The 19,814-nt window shown below is 31.6% G+C and overlaps 1 long non-coding RNA gene and 1 pseudogene across 9 annotated transcripts; one reads left to right on the top strand and one right to left on the bottom strand.

Moving 5' to 3' along the window:
- The first annotated feature begins 375 nt into the window (after nt 1-375).
- Nucleotides 376-17,036, top strand: LOC133792937 (uncharacterized; annotated as a pseudogene).
- Nucleotides 1,120-8,116, bottom strand: LOC133792953 (uncharacterized). 9 transcript variants are annotated; one of them, XR_009874430.1, is made up of 8 exons: nt 7,540-8,116; nt 5,790-5,943; nt 4,975-5,205; nt 4,668-4,837; nt 4,030-4,077; nt 3,052-3,239; nt 1,605-1,761; nt 1,120-1,441 (listed from the first exon to the last, which is right to left on the bottom strand). It is a non-coding gene; the product is annotated as an uncharacterized LOC133792953 (long non-coding RNA). The 9 variants fall into 9 exon arrangements; XR_009874454.1 differs by having other exon boundaries at nt 4,975-5,098; nt 7,540-8,115; XR_009874466.1 differs by lacking the exon at nt 4,975-5,205 and having other exon boundaries at nt 1,605-1,776.
- Nucleotides 17,037-19,814: the final 2,778 nt, after the last annotated feature.

Here is a 19,814-nt window from a genome sequence, read left to right as displayed (position 1 = left end):
ACCTGCCCTGATTTATTTTAAAAAAGAAATGTGTCAAAACCACTCTTGTTGATCACAAAATATCATGTATAGCAAGGCCTCATGAAAATAGATCTCAAAGATTTATACAAGTTAATATATAAATAGGAAATGAGTTGTAGATAACGGTAAGCAGGAAACATTGCCTAAACATTTCTACCATGATGTTTAGATCCAAATTTCCATGTGTTATTATGCATTGATATTTGAATAAGAAGACGCTTTATGTTTGCTTTACCATATGATATATAAATTCATATAAACATAGTTGATGGCAAAGGAATCAAGGCAAACATTGCTGAACAATAATCAAAACTCACATCAATACTTTCCATCTCTTTCTAGAGAAAGAAAACAATGGCTGCCAGAAAATTCAACTTTCATGTTCGCTCAAACAGCTTGCCCTCCAAATCACACCCTGTTATTGAAGAGTGCAATGACCATTTGATCAGATTAAGGGCATCTCATGCAACTTCATCATCATCTTCCATTGCCTACCAACTCCGTGGTCTTGAGGGCTTGCACCTTTGCGTTGAGAAGTTGCTTCAGCTACCCCTCACTCAACAAGCCTTTTCCCAAGGCCGGCAAGAGAAATGGGTTGATGAATTAGTGGATAGATCTCTTAGGCTCTTGGACATGTGCAGTGTAGCCAAGGATCACTACAAGAAAAAACAGTATTAATAACACTTAAAAACTGCTAACCGAAAGTATTGATAACACTTCTGAAAACGCTAACATAGCCTCTGTTATTAAAAGTCCTGTGTTTTCTATAATAGTATTTGAATGTTATGTTCGATGTTATCTTAAACTATTCAATAACACATTTTTAGTTGCTATAATATTCAAATAATAACATTTAGTTAGAGTATTTGGTTATAAATTTGACATTTAATCTTATACTTTTTACATAACACTTTTCTACAGTTACATTTGATTATTTTGATAGCATTTTTAGTTTGTTATATTATATAAATCATAACGATTTGTTACGCTTATTGTAATAAAATTTTGTTACTTTAGTGTGGATAATATATTTTAAATTTTATTTTGATAAGTATACTTATAAGGTTTTTTTTTTAATTAAAAAATTTTCATTCAAAATTAATCATAAAATGTAATTCTCAATTGATTGATAAACTATAAGTATTACATTGAACAATAACTAATTCAAACAATAAATGTGTCTACTTCATGAGATCTTAATTCTAACTTAAGTTTGAAAGCATAACATAATAAAGTTTTATAATCTTGAATATTTTTTACTTCAAAAATGAAAAACAGAAACATTACAAGATACACAAAAGTAAACCATGCATGAAACTTGCTCTATTCTTCCATTCATCATCCTTTGTGCACTTGTCTTTGTTGTGAGCATAAATAGCTATCACTCCCCCAAGCTAAAGATCACCAAAATTTGAGGAACCTGCTGAAAAGTTTGATCAGAAATGAAAAGGAGACTATAAGACCCTAATGGAAACTAAGAAAAAGTTTGGCCAAATCTAGCAAACACTTTATAAATATATATATTAATATAGTAATGATACATTGATTATGTGATACTAAATGGAAATCTCCATAAAAAATACCTCACCGAGATGTTCTTGCCTGGGTTCTTCCTTCCGGCAGAGGAGATACCGATGTGACTTGTGTGAGGAAGACGGAGCATCATGACTCGCACCGCTGTGACTCATACCAACATGCTCCAACATGAGCACTGCAAGCCAGTACTCCAGGAATGTAGACCTACAGATTAATTACCTTTTATAAAGCAGAAGATATGATGTTTTGATTGTCATTACATTACTTAAGCATGCTAATATAAATGACTGCAAAGTGGTAGTAATAGTAAAAATAATTGTTATTATGCTATTATAATTAAAAAGAGAGAGAGATAGAGAATAAAGGTAGTAACTTTGAAATTACTGCATTCAAGAATGGATGTAAATGGCAAACTAATCATATCAAGTTTGAAGAGGTCCATGTCATATTCAGTGTCACCAAAACCATGATCTTTAACATCACATTTCAACTACTATTTCTCAAGAAAAAAACAGCTAGTAGTTTTAACAGTCGTAATATAAATTCAGACACTTGAGAAGTAAAACTCCTTATACAAATATTTCAATAAGATGTTTCCATAGAAATCCTGATGGACGCGTATACAAGAGTAGCAAGATGGACGCCTGATTAAATTAAACGGCATTGTTATAAAGAGGGAAAGAAAAGAAAAAGAGAATTGCATTCCAACAATAAAGAAAACAAATTTAACAAAACTACAATCCTTAATGCATATAGAACTAGAATATACTTGATTTCTAGTAACTACAGCCACTTCATAATCACATACATCATATACGATACAATTAGACTACATAGTCAAGAAAGTTTGAATTCAAGCCATTAAAAGTGCATTATATTCTTGATCAGATGATTTCATGGTAATGAGAAGCTCTTGCTAAAGATTACATGCTCAGATAATCAAAGATTTCATCATTTAAGAGATATTTTTATTTTGCCAAAGATAATGGAAGAAACAAATATTGCCATATTTGTACAAAAATATAAATATTTATAGGAATTAGGATAAACAATGGAGTAACAAGTCATAGCATAAACAATGTCGACTGAAATCTCATCAGAATAATGCTTAAATCATATTAATATATCTAATTCAAAGTAAAAATTACAACTTAAATAAACAGCATTACATAACATATATGTATATATATAATCCACATTGTATCAATATCTACAACCCATAACCTTTCCTGTAATACAGTTTGGATTTATGTCAATTATGAAGTGAAAATGTTGATCAATTATAAAGATAATAACAGCTCTAAACATATGTATATCATACCAAGTTTCATTGTACATGTCATAGAACTTGTCAAAGGCTTTATCAAAACAATAGTGGCAAATCAATACCATTAAACCAACAACTGTATCAAGATTAATATACTAATACCATTAATATAAATTTATGAGGATAGGTTTATGTAGGAAAGAAAGGAGAATGATAATTACACTCACATTCATCCCAAAGGCACTCTGATCAGAAGAACCTCTTCTATCCAAACCATCCTTTTCTGTTTTATCTTTCATTTAAGAGTCGCTGAAATCATTGCTCCCTCCAGAGCCTCGTGTCCCAGAAGATATGCCACGATGCAGAGGTAAAGGCCCGGACATTCTTTAACCCTGGACTCACTACACAGAAGAGACTATAGGAAACAAGAAAAGAATATCTGGGATTAGAAAAGAAACTACTTAATTCGAACAAAAGCATGATAGAGATTAAGAGAAACAGACTCAAATCCTACCCTTAAAAGTTTTACAAAAATAAAAATAAAAAATAAGACCAACATCGTCAGCTTTCTCAAATAGAATTAATTTGACTGACAGTAAAAGAGACTCCACCAAAAATGAATAAAATCCTTATAAAAGATGCTGCCCATCAATGTTCCAATCCAAACAATTAGAGGCGTGAAAACAATAGAAAACCCAGATATATTCTTCACTTAAATTCCAAGAAATATGCAAAGTCGGATTGGTTCTTCCTGTGTAAGTGTAATAATTGCACGGGTGAAATACAAAAATGAGGAGCATAAAAAACAAGAACCAAAAGTAGATGGCCTACACTAAAACCCTGCCTATTAACATAGGAGGAACTCCCTCACTCCCTAAGATTCCCTGATTGAGTTACTTAAGTACTTGCAGATGAAGAATATATATTTCAGACAAAAGAAATTATTAGTGCCAGTCTTCTAACATGCCAATAGGGCTTGTTCTTTACTGAGTTATTTGATTAATTTCATTACAAGAAGCTACTGTTAGTTTCATTCTAAGGCTGGTAGCTAAGAAAATATTCAATTATAGGTACTCACTATAAACTTCAAAAACGAAACTGGCATACAAGAAAAGAATTATCTATAATTATACAAACACATACCCACACATAGAAATAGAAATATAGTATAGCTATGCTTACAAAAATCGGAGAAAAGATAGTACCTCCTCCCAATATCATTTCATTGATTGCTTAACTTTCTTGTGCTGGCGCTGCATTGTAAATTTAAATTGTATGTATGTTAGTTTAGTGAATTTAATAGACTGTATTTTATCTTTGACATAACTGCTTCTTTATTAGATAGCTCATACTCAACCTACAAATTTGCACACTTGTACATATATCAATAGTGGAAAAAACTTGTTAGACATATGACAAATAAAAAAAATAAAAAAACATGATCAAAGCTTCTATTCTAGTAAATAGAATATCCGCATAACATAGTATATGATCTATTGCTCTATCTCAAGGCAGTTTTTATACTCAATCAAAAGTTGAATGCATGAATTCAACCAAACAGACCATTCTATTATTACAGAAAAATTGCATAGTAAATAATAAGCAGAGCAACCCCATGGTCACAAATGAGGAAAAACTAAACAGAAACAAAATGAGAGACCCAATAAATGGTCAACCCTATGGACAAGGCAAGCCAAAATGACAACCCAAGCAGTAATAAGTTCTTGAAATGCCAGAAAATCAACTAGCAAAGAAATATCAAAATATAAACTAATGTCTTCATTTCATCTGCACAAGGTCATTTATGTTATAATTTATTATTATTATTTGGCTAAGTTAGTACCTGTTGAAGTTTTAGTTCTTTCTCGACCACCAAACTCCTCATCTGAAGTACAAAACGAAACATCACAGTTGCAATAAAAAATGGTGGTCCTACGGTAATCATTGCAGAGAGACTTTGCACATTAGGGTGTGCAAACTCCTTAAATGAAACCATCCAGCTAAAGTTTGGATCTGACAATGAAAAAACTCATCACAAAAGTAACACATTTATAGACCAAAGCAATTGTTAAAAGTCAATGCTTCTTTTAATTTATCATGTAACCAGACAAAAAAAAAAAATTGCTATCAAGTATCTATAACATTGATACCTCCTATGAGACCTAGCAATTTCACGCTCTGCTGCAATCTGAAGTGGTATTTTAAATTTGAATGTGGGGTCTTCATAGTTCCCTTTTTTTTTCTAATGGAGTTGAATTAGTCTGTATACCATAGCTAATTATAGTAGCATTTAGTTTAGCAAAATGCAAGGCTCTGGGGGTCAGTATAGGATTAGAAAACAGCCACTCATCTACTTCAGCTGTTGATTCAAATGACTTAACCTATAGAAGTAAATTAAGGTTGTGTGACTAGGAAGATCAGTGCTTTCTGAAATAATCTTTTCATGCTTAACAGTTTCAGACAGTAGGGAGCAATGAAGACATAAAGTGTTTCATAACTTTCTTTAGAAAGCAAGGCAAAGGCTTGATACACTACAAACATAATCAAGCAAAGTTTTTTTTTTCAAAAAATAAAAAAAACAGCTATATGTCCTTTACTTATATTAAATGTACAAAAGATAGTTTAAATATAAATAGATAGAATATATAACCTTCATGATAATATTTTCTCTTAGAAGTAATAAACAATGACATTCCCTATTGTAATACAAATTAAAACAAGGAAATACAAATCAATGCAACTTAATCTTAACTAGAGTTTATAAGAGCAAGCATATTCCTACTGAATTCCCAATAACTTAGTAATATAATCAGAATTTGGTATTATTCTATTGTATGCACTACTATGAAACAAGGAAATTGTTAAAATAATTGGACCTATATAATTGTGGCATGATTAAATTACCAAATTAAAAAAAAATAGACCACCAGTTGCAAAATGCACCAAAGATGTTTTGAAAAAATACCTTCTTGCTTTCAAAAAATGCCATCTGCACTAATACAATGCAAAAGTAAGGCCTTCCCATACTTTCACGAATAATGCAAAAGTAGAGATCACCAGTTCTTAACCATCTTTCTGAGTCAATAGTTGATGAGTTGCTTCTTCATTGCTGAAATAACCTGTAGCAAATATAACCAAACACCTCCTACCCAAAAATATTTAATATGTTTAATTTATTTTTGAAAGTACATAAAATTAGATAGATTTTGTAGAAACATACAAAGAATATATAACAAACATACCAAAAGACTATACTACGACTTTATTTTGGCTATACTAAATTTAAAAACTACGTGACAATATAATACAAAATAAGATCTACAAATCCCAGTAAACATAACCTAAATATAAAATAATTTTTATGTATTTCAACATAAAACAAATATATAAAATTCAGATCAATCGAAAATATTAAACGTTTTAGCAGCCTCAAATGTTGTCTGATGATTATTCAAACTAAACAATACTCAACCAATAGATTGAGAATAATGAATGGACAATGATGCATGAGAAAAAAAAGCACAAGGACTAGTAAACTTGATGAGGTTTATAGGTCATCAACTATAAATGGTCGACATTATGAAAGGCTTTACTTAGGAGTAGGAGACGGGGTAAACAAAAAGAAAGATTGGCTAAAGAAAATTATGATTGTCAAGCCTTAGGTGGGTTCACTCACCATTGTGAGTCTGATGCTGAAAGAAGAGAGATGGGGCTATTATAGTCAAACGACATAAGGAATAAAGGTTGTTTCAAAAGCACAAGAAAACGATTTGTTACAGATAGAAGAAGTGAAGATTGGCATGGCTTGAGCTATATTCGAATGGAGAATCATTGCCAACAAATCGACCAACAGAACTTATTGGTTTTCATATGAGATATTCGTAACAATGTAGGGGCATCTAGAGGTCATAATGATTGTTTTATTTTCTTGACAGGTAACGAGACCACAAAATTATGCTCCATCACCCGAAACATAAAAAAGGTAGCTAATATTGGGACCATCTCCATAGTTTTTAGGCCTACATGCTTCGTAACTCAGGTTTGCTGATATAGCTGACTTTACTAGTGATTGAAAGTACGTATTAATTTAATCTAATTAAAATAACTTTATCATATCCAATCTCCACCTTTATGTGTCTTATTTTTTTTTTCAGAATTATTTATTGGAAAATAATCCCTTATTCATTTTTCCGGCCTTATAGTTCTTAATCAAATAATATTTTTAAAATATCACTCTATTCTTTTCATTTTCATTACTAATTTGTAAAATTGAAACCAAGCAAATGACCTTTTAATTTATTACTACCTTGACTAGCAAAAAGTGAATATTTTAGTCATACATTAGTGTCGAATTCTTACACTATAATAGTGTTACTTACATTAGACTCTATTACTTGACAGACCAAAATACCTCTCAATAGATTTTGCTGGAATAAAGGGACACAAAACAAGTTTAAGATTCGGACAGAACAATAAATAATTCTTATATTGATTTTAACCATCATTAATTTTGAGTTTAAACTCAAATGTAACCTTAAACCTTATTTTTTAGTCTCTTTTCTAATTTCCCATAACTTTTCCTAAACTATTAATAAACTGAAATAAATAAAAATTAAAAAAAATAATGATAAAATATAACAAGACAAGACACATTCATAAAGCATAGCTTTCAAAAAACAACCATCAACTATATACAATAGATTATAGAATAGTACCTTTCATGATTGTTGGACCCCTCAACCAAAGCTTGTTGGTCCGGTTAACCGATAAAGCTTCACCAGTTTCAGGGTTCACAATCTTGGCCTTCATGCTCGGAGACAACATTCTGGTAGTTCTGTACTGCCGGCTCTCTTCCAGACAGTCCATCGAAGCTCCGATTCTAGTCGATGATAACGATTGGGAGATTAGAATCGGCGATTTTGGAGATGAGCTGAGGAAATTTCGCGGTCAGATTTCAAAGGTAAACACCTAAATAAACAACTTTAGCTAGATGTGGTCATGGTTGAATTTCAGAGCAGACGTGATGGAGAGAGAGTCAATAGACTCTGTCAGAGAGAGAGAGAGAGAGAGAGAGAGAGAGAGAGAGAGGCTGAGAAACCGAGGGGTAGAGAGAGAGATGGAGCAGGAACTGAGAAACCGAGGGTTAGAGAGAGAGGCTGAGGCGTGATTAATAATATGGATTTGAGAGATTAGGGATAGGAAGAAACAAGGTGAGAGAGAGACAGAAAGAGGGAGGAAACAGAGTGTTTTTTTCATTTGACTTTTTCTAATCTCATTTTCATTTGGCGCTAAGGAATTTCATTTGCCTCCTTTTTGTTTTAGACTTGTAAAATTGCCCGGTTGTTTTCTTATTAGGATTTATTAATAACACTTCTAAAAATACGTTATATTTTAATGTAATATATAAGAAAAATTGTTGTAGTGGATGCCGTCTTGCACACAAAGGAATGCACACGAGAAATTCAGTCAACCATGCGAAGAAAAGTTAGCCTTGAGAATGAGATTAGAAAATATTCGGCCTCAAGGAAAATTGTGAAAAAGGCAATCCAAAAGGCCTTTGGGGGGTTTGAAAGGGTTTCAATCAAAAAGCTAAGTCTCTCATTCCAACAATGATAGTGAAATCAAAGCTTTGGTTAGTGTTTTGAGAGAGGTGGAGGCTGTCACTCTTGCCGCATTTGAGTCCTTGTCACTACAAAAACTAGACTTTCAGGTATTGCCCCGGCAAAAGCCCTCTGGGTTTTCCTGACGCACTTTTGCGCCGGCAAAAAGCAACGACGTATCTCGTCGATAATGGCACTTTTACTGACGCAAAACGTAATGTGCCGACAATTGTATCTTTTGGCAACGAAAAAATGCCCCAGTAAAAATAAGAATGCGCCGGGAAAATTTTTGTCACGTTAGTGTGGAAAACACTTTTAACAGCGCAAAAATGCACTGGCAAAGAATATTCTTTTAGTGGTGTAAAATTGTGCCGGTAAAAGATGTGTCTTTTAGTAGCGCGTTTTTGCGCCGGGATAGGTGGATACATGTAGTCACGCATTTTTGTGCCGGTAAAGGTTGAGACTTTTACCGACGTAATTTTGCGTCAGTAAAAATAATTTTTAAATAATTTGTTTTTGATAATATTACTAATTTTATTTTCAATATATTAATATTAATTAATAAATTTTGATTTTAATATATTAATAATTATTTAATTTTTCAGTAATATTATTTAATTAGAAATAAAATTAAAATTAAAATCTATAAATAAATAAAAAAAATTACAACTATTAATATTTATTGTCTCCACCAAACATGAAAATATAAAAGTAGTTTAGTAAATTAAATCTCTAATAAATTAAACTTTAAATAAATAAATAAATAAGTTCTACAAATGTGTATTGCCCTACTCATCATCCCAGCCCCCGTGAGCATCATCGTCCTTGTTCGGATCCTGTTCTGGGCACTGAGCAGTACCTCTTGACGTCGTTGAAGACTCAAGTTTAGTCGTATACTTCTTTAGGTTCTGATTTTCCAGCATGATGTCCTGAGTTTGCTGCAAAATGGTGTCCACTTCAGGTGGCAATTTCCTGGACATTTGAGAAGTTGACGAAAATGCTGCCTTCTTTGCGCCAATTGTCTTTAACCTAGGCAACCCCCTAAACCCTTTCTTATAACGCGAGTAAGGTCCAAGGACATCCGTGACAATATCCATATCAGGCGGGAACTGACCGTCGACATTATCGCCGACACAAGAAGCAGTAGATGATACAGGGGCCGTACTCTGCGATGCTCGACGCTATCTCAGTCTGCACGATAAAAATCACGTATCTCGAATTCCAATATAACATTATTCGAAAACCTAACTTATAAAATTTTAATATAACAACATATAAAATATAACTTTATTATCTATGTCCCAACATCCTATCATTAATTACTACAGACCAATGATTGAAAAAGAATGTAATTAATTTTGTTCCTGTATAAGGAAGCAAGTGAGCTAAAGTTAATTTGGTCATGAAAATCCATATCTAAATCAAAACATGAAGATATTGTTGATATATCCAGTAAGAGCAGTTAATACCATTAATGAGGAATTTACGTCTCTAAACATATACATCAACTATATTTGCATGTGTTGTGATTTAGATATGGATTTTCATGAACAAACTAACTTAGCCCACAAGCCCCCTTATATAGGAACAACGTTAGTTACATTCTTTTTTTATCTTAGTCCACAATCAATCATAAAAATATTGACACATAGATTATAAAGATTTAATTGTTAAAAATTTAATTAATAATTAATAAATAATTACTAATTGACACCAACCAATTAGTAATTAATATTTATTAATTATTTACTAAAATTTTTTAAAGTTAAATGATCATAAATTAGTTAAGGTTATGCAACGTACATGTTTTGTCGCCGCTACATCACTAATCCACTTATCATTCTTCTTGTGGAGGTGCTCGAATGTGTCGATCATGCTCGAAAGCTCGCCAGTAGACGGGTCCATCTAAAAAAGCAAATGATTTAAACATTGTTACCTTTATAATATTTTTGTAAATGAAAGGATATAGGTTATTTTAATTTACTTGATCATAAACATGGGCAACGATGGATTTGGAACCGTGTCCTCCTGGTCTGGTTATTTTTGCTCGATCTTCTTTATTTCTCTTCGATATACGCTTCAAATAGAAAATAGTACTCATTAATCTCGATTGTAATTTTATAATTAAACGTTAATGGAAAATCTACGGCATACCTGCTGAGAATTAGAAACCCAAAAATCGCATAGAATTGCCCAATCAGAAGAAGTAATCGACCCAAAAGGTTTTCACTTCGCTCTCTCGTTGTCCACCTCTCCTCCAACCTCTACCCAGTGTTTCTTCATCGTGTGGCGCCAATCAGTCAGATGCTTTTGCATTTGTCTTACCATGGCATCGTTGATTACTTGAATGTCTTGTGGATAAATGAATTTTTCCTAAAATCACACTTAAATTTGGAATTTGTTAAAATATTATGAAGATAGACAAAATATTTAATAGTGAGTTATTAAAGATTTAAAAAATGCTTACAGATAGCCTCTATCGAATAACTTGGATATCAGCTGGTTTTACTTGTTCCCAAGCTAGTGTAGTTGGGGGTACGGTGTTACGCAAATAACGAGCCATGGAATTGTTGAACCACTTGTCGTACGTTTGAATAGCTTTTCCAGTTTGTGCATCAAACTCTACTTTCAGATAGCTAACTTTTTTGGTGGCCAGCTCCTTCTCGATATTTGCACCGTAATAAGCTCCCCTGCCCCTCTTGGAGCCACCATCTGTGTCATTACTTGGTTCAACCATTCTACATTAAAACATCTATTGTTTTTTGTTATAAAATTAATATTTTTTTACTTATGGTCTTTCCCAACCTACCCTATTCCAACCTAGTGGATCCCTTGGAGATAGTAAGCAGTCATATACTTTTCCCCATTTTTTGAAGATGTTTCTCAAACATCTTGAAAAAATGAGGAATAGTACATGAATACATTGGCTATCCCCAAGGCATCCACTAGGTGCATGTCTATTGTTTTTTGTTATAAAATTAACATTTTATTACTTATGGTCTTTACCAACCTACCCTATTCTGATCTAGTGGATCACTTGGAGATAGTAAGCAGTCATGTACTTCTCCTCATTTTTTCAAAATGTTTCTCAAACATCTTGAAAAAATGAGGAATAGTACATGAATACATTGGCTATCCCCAAGGCATCCACTGGGTGCATGTCTATTACTTATGGTATTTTCAAACCTGCCATATTCTAACCTAGTGGATCCCTTGGAGATAGTAAGCAGTCATGTAGTTCTCCACATTTTTTCAAAATGTTTCTCAAACATCTTGAAAAAACGAGGAGTAGTACATGAATACATTGGCTATCCCCAAGGCATCCACTAGGTGCATGTTTATTGTTTTTTGTTTTAAAATTAACATTTTATTACTTATGGTCTTTCCCAACCTACCATATTTCGACCTAGTGGATCCCTTGGAGATAGTAAGCAATCATGTACTAATTCTCATTTCTTCAAGATATTTCATCAAATATCTTGAAAAAATGAGAACTAGAACATGCATACATTGATTATCCACAAGGCATCCACTAGGTGCATGTGTACCTAAATCTGATACTATCATTAATTAATGATAATAAATAAAGTTTTCATTGAATTAAATAAAAAGTTATATATACTTGTTTAAATTACATATCACGGTCCTCATCATCACTAGCTACAACATCATTACGAACACCACTATCACTATCACTATCGACTAGAACATTGTTGCCATCCTCATCGTCTTCATACTCGGCCAACGTGTCGTCTACAAATTCAACTTCATCATCGACAACAAATTTATCTGAACCTTCGCCAACCAAATCATCGACATAGAATTCTTTGTGTTTCCTAGGATGTCTAATTTGCAAATTCTCTAATTGCTTCAACACATCATCACTGGAGTAATCTTTCGGTGGTGGCCTGAGTTCCTTGTAAACGTCGAATAGTGCTCGTTTACTCCTCCATTCATGATCCATATCAAGAAACCTTCTATGGCCAATCTATGCAATTTTACTTCTAATCCGTACAGAGGGAGTTTCTTCATTACATGTGGGGCACGCCTTGTACCCTTTTGTGCTCCACCCAGACATCATAGCATAAGCTGGGTAGTCGTTAATGGTCCACAAGATTGATGTACGCATATTGAACAAGGTACCATTGTATGCATCTCGTGTCTCGACACCATTCACCCATAACTCTGTTGACCCTTGTTTTGGTCAACTGACACGGAGTCAAAAAGCTTGATGTGGATAGATGTGTTGGAATGAATATAATGACAAAAACAGTAAATGACACAAGAAATTATAGTGGTTCGACCCCAAGAACTGGTAATGACCTACGTCCACTTAAGCTATTATTGATATGAGACCTCAAAGGGGTGATCAAAGAACTAGGGTTCTCCGAGTTTCACAAACCTGAGAGAGATAAACAGTACAATCGTAATACAATAGCTCTAATTCTCTCGTAAGTATGTAATTTTAATTAAGCAAAAGCCAAAAGTCCCTCCCTTGAGCTATCTTTCTATATTTATAGGCTCAAGGAGGATTACATGAATTTTTTACAGATATTCTCTCCTAATTAATCAGATAATCAGGAATCATTAGAGATAATCTCGTAATTGATTATGATCTCTACAAGATTATCTTGAAATATGTGGAATGTACGACCATGCTGGTCGTGAGAAAAACTCAACTGCCGCGCCTGTAATGTCTTACTGGTCGATACTCTAACAGAACTCTGCCAGGTGTCAGCCACGTGTTCAAAATTTCCTGCCACGTCATCCGTGCCTGTTTTTTGGATAACAAACTCCTTCAACTCGTCAAGCAAAGGTCTCATATAGACATTGATATCTTTTATAGGTGAAGAAGGACCTGGAATTAGAATAGCAACATTAATGACTGTGGTTTCATGCACTTCCACGGCAGCAAGTTGTATGGGACAAGTATCACAGGCCACATGTTTTAAGATTGGCTCATATTCCCAAAAGGATTGAAACCATCTGTAGCCAACCCAAGCCTAACATTTCGAGGTTCGGCTGCGAAAGATGGGTACAACTCATCAAGGTGCTTCCACGCCTTACTGTCAGCGGGGTGCCTCATCACACCATCTTCCTTTGGCCTTTTAGAATAGTGCCATCTCATATCCTCTGCAGTATATCTCGAACTGTACAACCTTTTCAATCTCAGCGTCAACGGAAAGTACCGCATGACCTTATGAGCCACTTTCTTCCCGTTCCCACAATTATCTTGCCAGCGACACTCACCACAAACCGGACAGAATTCCAAATTCACATTCTCCTTCCAAAACAGTGCACAGTCATGCTTGAAAGCATTGATGGACTCATATCCCAATCCAATACTCCGCAACTTTGCCTTCGCCTCATAGTTAGACTTAGGTAAAATTGTTCCGTCAGGCATAGCGTCAACAAACAATTCTAGCAAACCATCAAAGTAATGATTTATTGCTCTTGTTAATAACTTTCAGATGCATCAGCTTCACCAAAAAGTTCAATGCGGAATACTTTCGACAACCCGAATACAGTTCACTTGACATCTCCTTAAATAAATTGTCATACTTTTCGCGATGTCGAACATCATCTTGGGAAGGATCATTATAGTTTCCAGTGGGAACGTTCTGTTCAGCATAAACATCCTCCAGGATATCAGCTATCTCATCCCTATCCTGATCTCATAACACATCTGGTGGTGGCAGAAGCGTCTCTCCATGGTAATGCCACACTTTGTAGGACTGTATGATGCCATTTTTTAATAAATGCATCGAAATTGCATTTATAGGCTGGAACTTAACATTCCCACATTTCTTGCACGGACAACGAAACAAACCCCGATCGTTCACCTGATTTTTAGCGATCTCGAAGAACTCCTCAACACCATTTCTATACTCCAGAGACCAACAATTCCTCGCACTCATCCAGCTTCTGTCGCTCGCCATCTTTAAGCGAAATAATTCAGAAAATATTAATAATTTTCTTAAAATGAGGGAAATGATAGTCAAAATATTTCATGACTGTTTGTCTCCCTAATTATCACTAAGTGATAATAATATCTTATCTCTGGCAAAAATAATTATTTATATTTATCAAGAAAATGTAGCTAATTATTAATTATTACAATTTTTTAAATCATTTACTTATTTATTACTTTTATTTTAAAATTAATTTAATTATACATTAATTTCATTTTGTAATTTTTTATTAAATTCTTCAATTTGAATTTGATTATTTACTTAATCAATAACAATTTTATTACATTTATATTTTACTTAATTATATTTTATTAAATCATTTATATTTTAAACTTTTTTCAATTACAAAACATCTAATATTAATGTTAAAATTAATTGTTAATTATTATGATTGGTAATTTTATTTTATTTAAATTATAGTGAAAAATTAATTTTTTTGATGTATTTTTTAATTATACTTAAACTTTTATTTAATTAATTATTAAACTTTTATTAATTTTACTAACCCTAACAGAATTTGGGCGCATAACGAATATATTTCAAACTATCCCAAAAATTAAAAAACATACAAATTCAACACATATATAACCAGAATATTCATAGATAATGCAAAACATATGTATACATTAACAAATACATCAATTTATATATATACAAATATTTAACCACAAAAAAACATATATCAAAACTGATTTTTTTATTAATACAAAAAAATTATTAAATACATATATTTACAAACATACCACATTTGATATAAAACAATTTAAAAATATAAACATATATTATTAATCTGATTTTTTTTAAGTTCATACTTTAACTAAAATACATATATCACAAAATACAATATAATAAATATTAACAAGCAAAAATAAACAAATACATATAAATCATTAAAATAAAAAAATACATATTCAAATCTTTTTTTTTTATTTTACAAAAAAAAAAATTAATAAATACAAAAAACATATTTTATAAAAGTAACTTAAAAATAGTTATTATTAAGATAAACAAATACATATAAAGCATTAAAATAAAAATTAATGTTAACGGCTATAGTTTTTGTAATTAATGTTAATTTTCCTAAGACTGACAAAATTTGGGCAGCATAACAACTATATTTTAAACTATCCCAAAATTTTATAAAACCTGGAAACTATATACAAAAATATACATAATATTACTAGAGCAATATACAGAATATTCCTAGAGCATGCACAACATAAACCAAGATTAATAACATATATCAAATCTTTTTATATGAGTGACATCAAAACAATATATTTAGTAAATATTTATAAACAAATAATCTTTAATATAAAAAAGTAAAGTATAATACAAATATACAATATTATATAATAATCTAATGTATTTTTTTAATATACATATAAAGTATTAAAATTAAAAAAACACAATCAAATCTGTTTTTTTTTTAATAAATACTAAAAACATATTTCTTTTTTTCTTTTTCATTATTAATCTGATTTTTCTAAAACTACACAAATTCATTTGTTTTTTTTAACACAACAATATAACTATAATACAAAATATCACACACGTACATATATATTAATCATTCACAATTAATTAATCAAATTTCTAAAAAAAATTAACATTAAATTACATATGTGCACACACATTCACATATTTAAGAATAAAATTTCTTAAACAATAAATATTAATTTATTTACCAAAAAAAAACTACCTCTTGGAGTTGTTCTGCCTATTGCCGAGAGATTGGAGTTGCTCAACCACTTTGGTGGACCTGTTTATAGAGAGAGACCGAGATAGAGAGACCCATTAAAAAAAATAGAGAGAAACCGAGATAGAGAGAAAGAAAGAGAGAGGCATTGGGATTATCTTACCTTGAGAGAGGAGTGGACGACAGCAGCAAGGTTGGGCTGGTCGGAGAGAGAACTAGAGAGAAGAGAAGAAGAAAGAGAGAAAAAAGAAAAGGAAGAAGGGGCTCGGCGGCTGTGTAAAACGCGCCGGCAAAAGTCATTAAAAAAACCCTAGGACAAAACGGCGCCATTTTAATTAGTCCGACTATTACCGACGCAAAAATAGACTTTTGCTGGTGCAACAAAACGCGCCGGCAAAAGTCTAACCATCTACTTTCTTGAAAACATGCACAAATTTAAAATGCACGTTTTGACTTTCGCCGGCGCGTTAGGTGAAATGCGCTGGCAAAAGTGTATGGTATTTTTTTTTTGAAATTTTGTGGATCTTTGCCGGCGCAAAATTGTGCCGGCAAAAGTCCTTGTTTTTGTTGGCGTGATTCACTAAATGCGTTGGTAAAAGTTTTTTTTGCTGGCGCAAACAAAAATCTTCTTTCTTGTAGTGTGTTGTTCTTTATTTTTGGACCGAAGACACATTCTAAGCTTGGTGGCTGGTCTCTAGTGTCCAAGCTTATGCAAAGCAAAAGAGTTGGCTCTGATGAAGATGTAAATGAATTTGCAGTGGTGGATGATGCACTACACTACCTCATGAGTAACCAGACAAGGAAAACTGATCAAGCTGTGAGAGAGTTGCAAAATCTAGAAATGTGCGTTCAAGAGTCAAGACTTTGAAGAAAGACTACAATGCTTGTTCCCGCGTTTAATCAAAGGCAGAGTTTCCATTCTCAACACCATCAACAATTAAATGAAAAAATACATCTAAATTTTGATAGTGTAGATAAAACAATATTCACAAATATATACTTGTAAATGATAGGATCTTTGTGTATGCATAATCCTTAGTATATCATGATTCATGAATACACTCTTTTTGCTATATTGCGACTCGTTATTTAATTATTTAATTTCTTATATTTTCAGAGCTTTTATTTTTATCTTTTCAATTAGATCATGCGTTTACTCATATGTGGATCCTGCTATTAATTAAAATTATTAAGGATGCAACTTGTTGTGTCAACTTGACCCACTCTCGCAAATTATTTTGGGCTTAGGTTGATGTCGCATGCTGTTAATCCTAACTAAAGCATATGTCAAGTTAGATTCATAAACTATAATATATGCAATCCAATAATTATCACACAACATTTTAGACTTGAATTCACATGATTTATGCAATAAATCTACTCTGGCTGCTTTCTGCCAACAAAACAATTTAGTACTATAATTTTTTCTCGTTCAACATTTATAATTATTTAAAGAACTTGTTAGTAAGTTGCTATATGAATAGCAGTATAATGTATTTATTATTTTATAATTGTATAATAAATCATCATATATATCTAAAAAAAAAGTTTTTTTACTTTATTTAATTTGCATGATAACTACATATTCAAATTAATAAATACTATTATGCCAGTGGAGTAGGGATTTATTGTTTTTTACTGGACAAGATTGGTACTGTAGCGATTAGTTTCCTACAAAAATGATTATGAAAGTCTATTATGTGATCCTCTTGTCTCTTCTTTAATAAAATTAACATATATATACTTAAATTTTCTACGATTCAATGAATTAAGCCGGAAATTATTTTGTTTTTTTATTTCATCCATACTACAATTATGGTCTTATTATTCCATACCAATTGCCAGACCAACATACTTTTTTTTTATTCAATTTTTTTTTGGTTCCCGGAATTAAGTTAATGTGCCAATATACATGCATATAATCCACCTCTCATGTCTCATGTGGAGGTATTTTGATATGGATGTATTGGCCATTGCCTTTATCTTTTTCCAACAATCTGTGATTTCAGTATTAGTGGTGCTTTGTGTCTTATAATTCCTCATTTTACAAAAGGATACTTGCATGTCTAACATATTATTGATAACCCACTACAAGGAAAAACATTATGGATTTCTAAATAATGCTATCAAAAACAGCTTATAACATTTTGTGTTTGTTGTATTATATTAATGATAACTTTTGGTTATAGTTATTTATTTTTATTTTTATTATATTTCAATAATTTTTTTTTGTACCTTGATAACAATGTAATGAAAAAAAATATTAGATTTACAAAAATATCTATATCATCATATTAGGTAACTCGAATCAAATACATATTTCACTTAAAAAGTGAACAACTTTCAAAAAGTAAAATTTATTAAATCAAAGTCGTCATAATAAATTTATAGCTAATATTTGAAAAAACTTTCATGTTTCACTTAAAAACCGAACAACGAAATCCAAAGATATTATGAGGCTTTGTTATTTTCATTTGATTTGAAAGCCTATTGCTGAGCCCAAAAAATGTATCATGACCTTCCATTTGATTCTCTATATTTGTTTCTTAGTCAGAAATTAAACATCAACAACAATATTAAATTATTATTAATATTAAACAACATAAATATTATATTCATGCATGATTTATACTATTAAAGCAAGCCAACAAGATCTTTTCCATTATGAAAAGTTAAAAGGCATAAATTGCATCATTCTTTTACCAAATTGCAAATGGCAACTTAACTGCCACAATACCAATCAATATGAATGCAACTACAAAAAAAAATGATGAAACAAAAACTAAAATAATTAGAAAGTTTTTACTAAGATATATAGCATTACACAATTATAATCAGTGCAAACAGAAACCAAATGTCACCATAAACACACAAGTTTAACAAATTTGACAGGTCAATAGGACAGAACAAAGCAATGTTATTAAGTAGAAGCTAAAGCTAAATATCAAGGACATAACATAATACATGTACAGGCCTACCATGACATCTATGGTGATAGGTCTTTATATAATAAATTTATATACAAAAAAATAAATCTTCTTTTAGATGAACATGATACTATATTTAGTCCTTTAAAAAGACTCAAACCTCATTTTAGACTCCAACTGTCAAAGTTTCCTAAATTTTAATTCTGAAGTTGTCATTTTCTCGTTTTATTGTCTAAATTTGGAGACCAAGTTTATATTTTATAAAAAACAATAATTGAAAACAAAAGAAAGCCAATTTTGATTTGCATGAAACTTTGGTTATATAAATAATGTCAAAAATAACTGTAGAAATATGCCTTTATTCCTTTTGAAGATAAAAGAAAATTTTCTTTCAGAAGAGTCAATTGAAGAAATAAAAAAAAAAAGAGACGAAGAAGACACTTGATAGTGATGTAAGACTTGAATTTTATTCACTATGAAAGTCTTTATAAATAGGTTGTACAAGAATAAAAAAATATTAAAACATAATATACAAAATTATTGATAATTTTCTAATTAAGGAAAAACTATACAACAAATCTTCCAGCTATTGATTCACACAGTATGCTCCTGATTTCCTTAGCTGTCAATACTCCCCCTCAAACATGACTATAAATATTGATGATCCAAGCTTGTTTATAAGGTAATCAAATACTTTCTCAAATAATCCTTTGGTAAGAATATTTGCAAGTTGTTGATCAGTGTGTACATACTCAATTTTGATAACTCCCATGTCAATTTTTTCATTAATAA

The sequence above is a fragment of the Humulus lupulus genome, chromosome 1 (assembly GCF_963169125.1).
Source record: "Humulus lupulus chromosome 1, drHumLupu1.1, whole genome shotgun sequence".
Classification (NCBI taxonomy): domain Eukaryota; kingdom Viridiplantae; phylum Streptophyta; class Magnoliopsida; order Rosales; family Cannabaceae; genus Humulus; species Humulus lupulus.
This window is presented reverse-complemented; position numbering and strand designations above follow the sequence as displayed.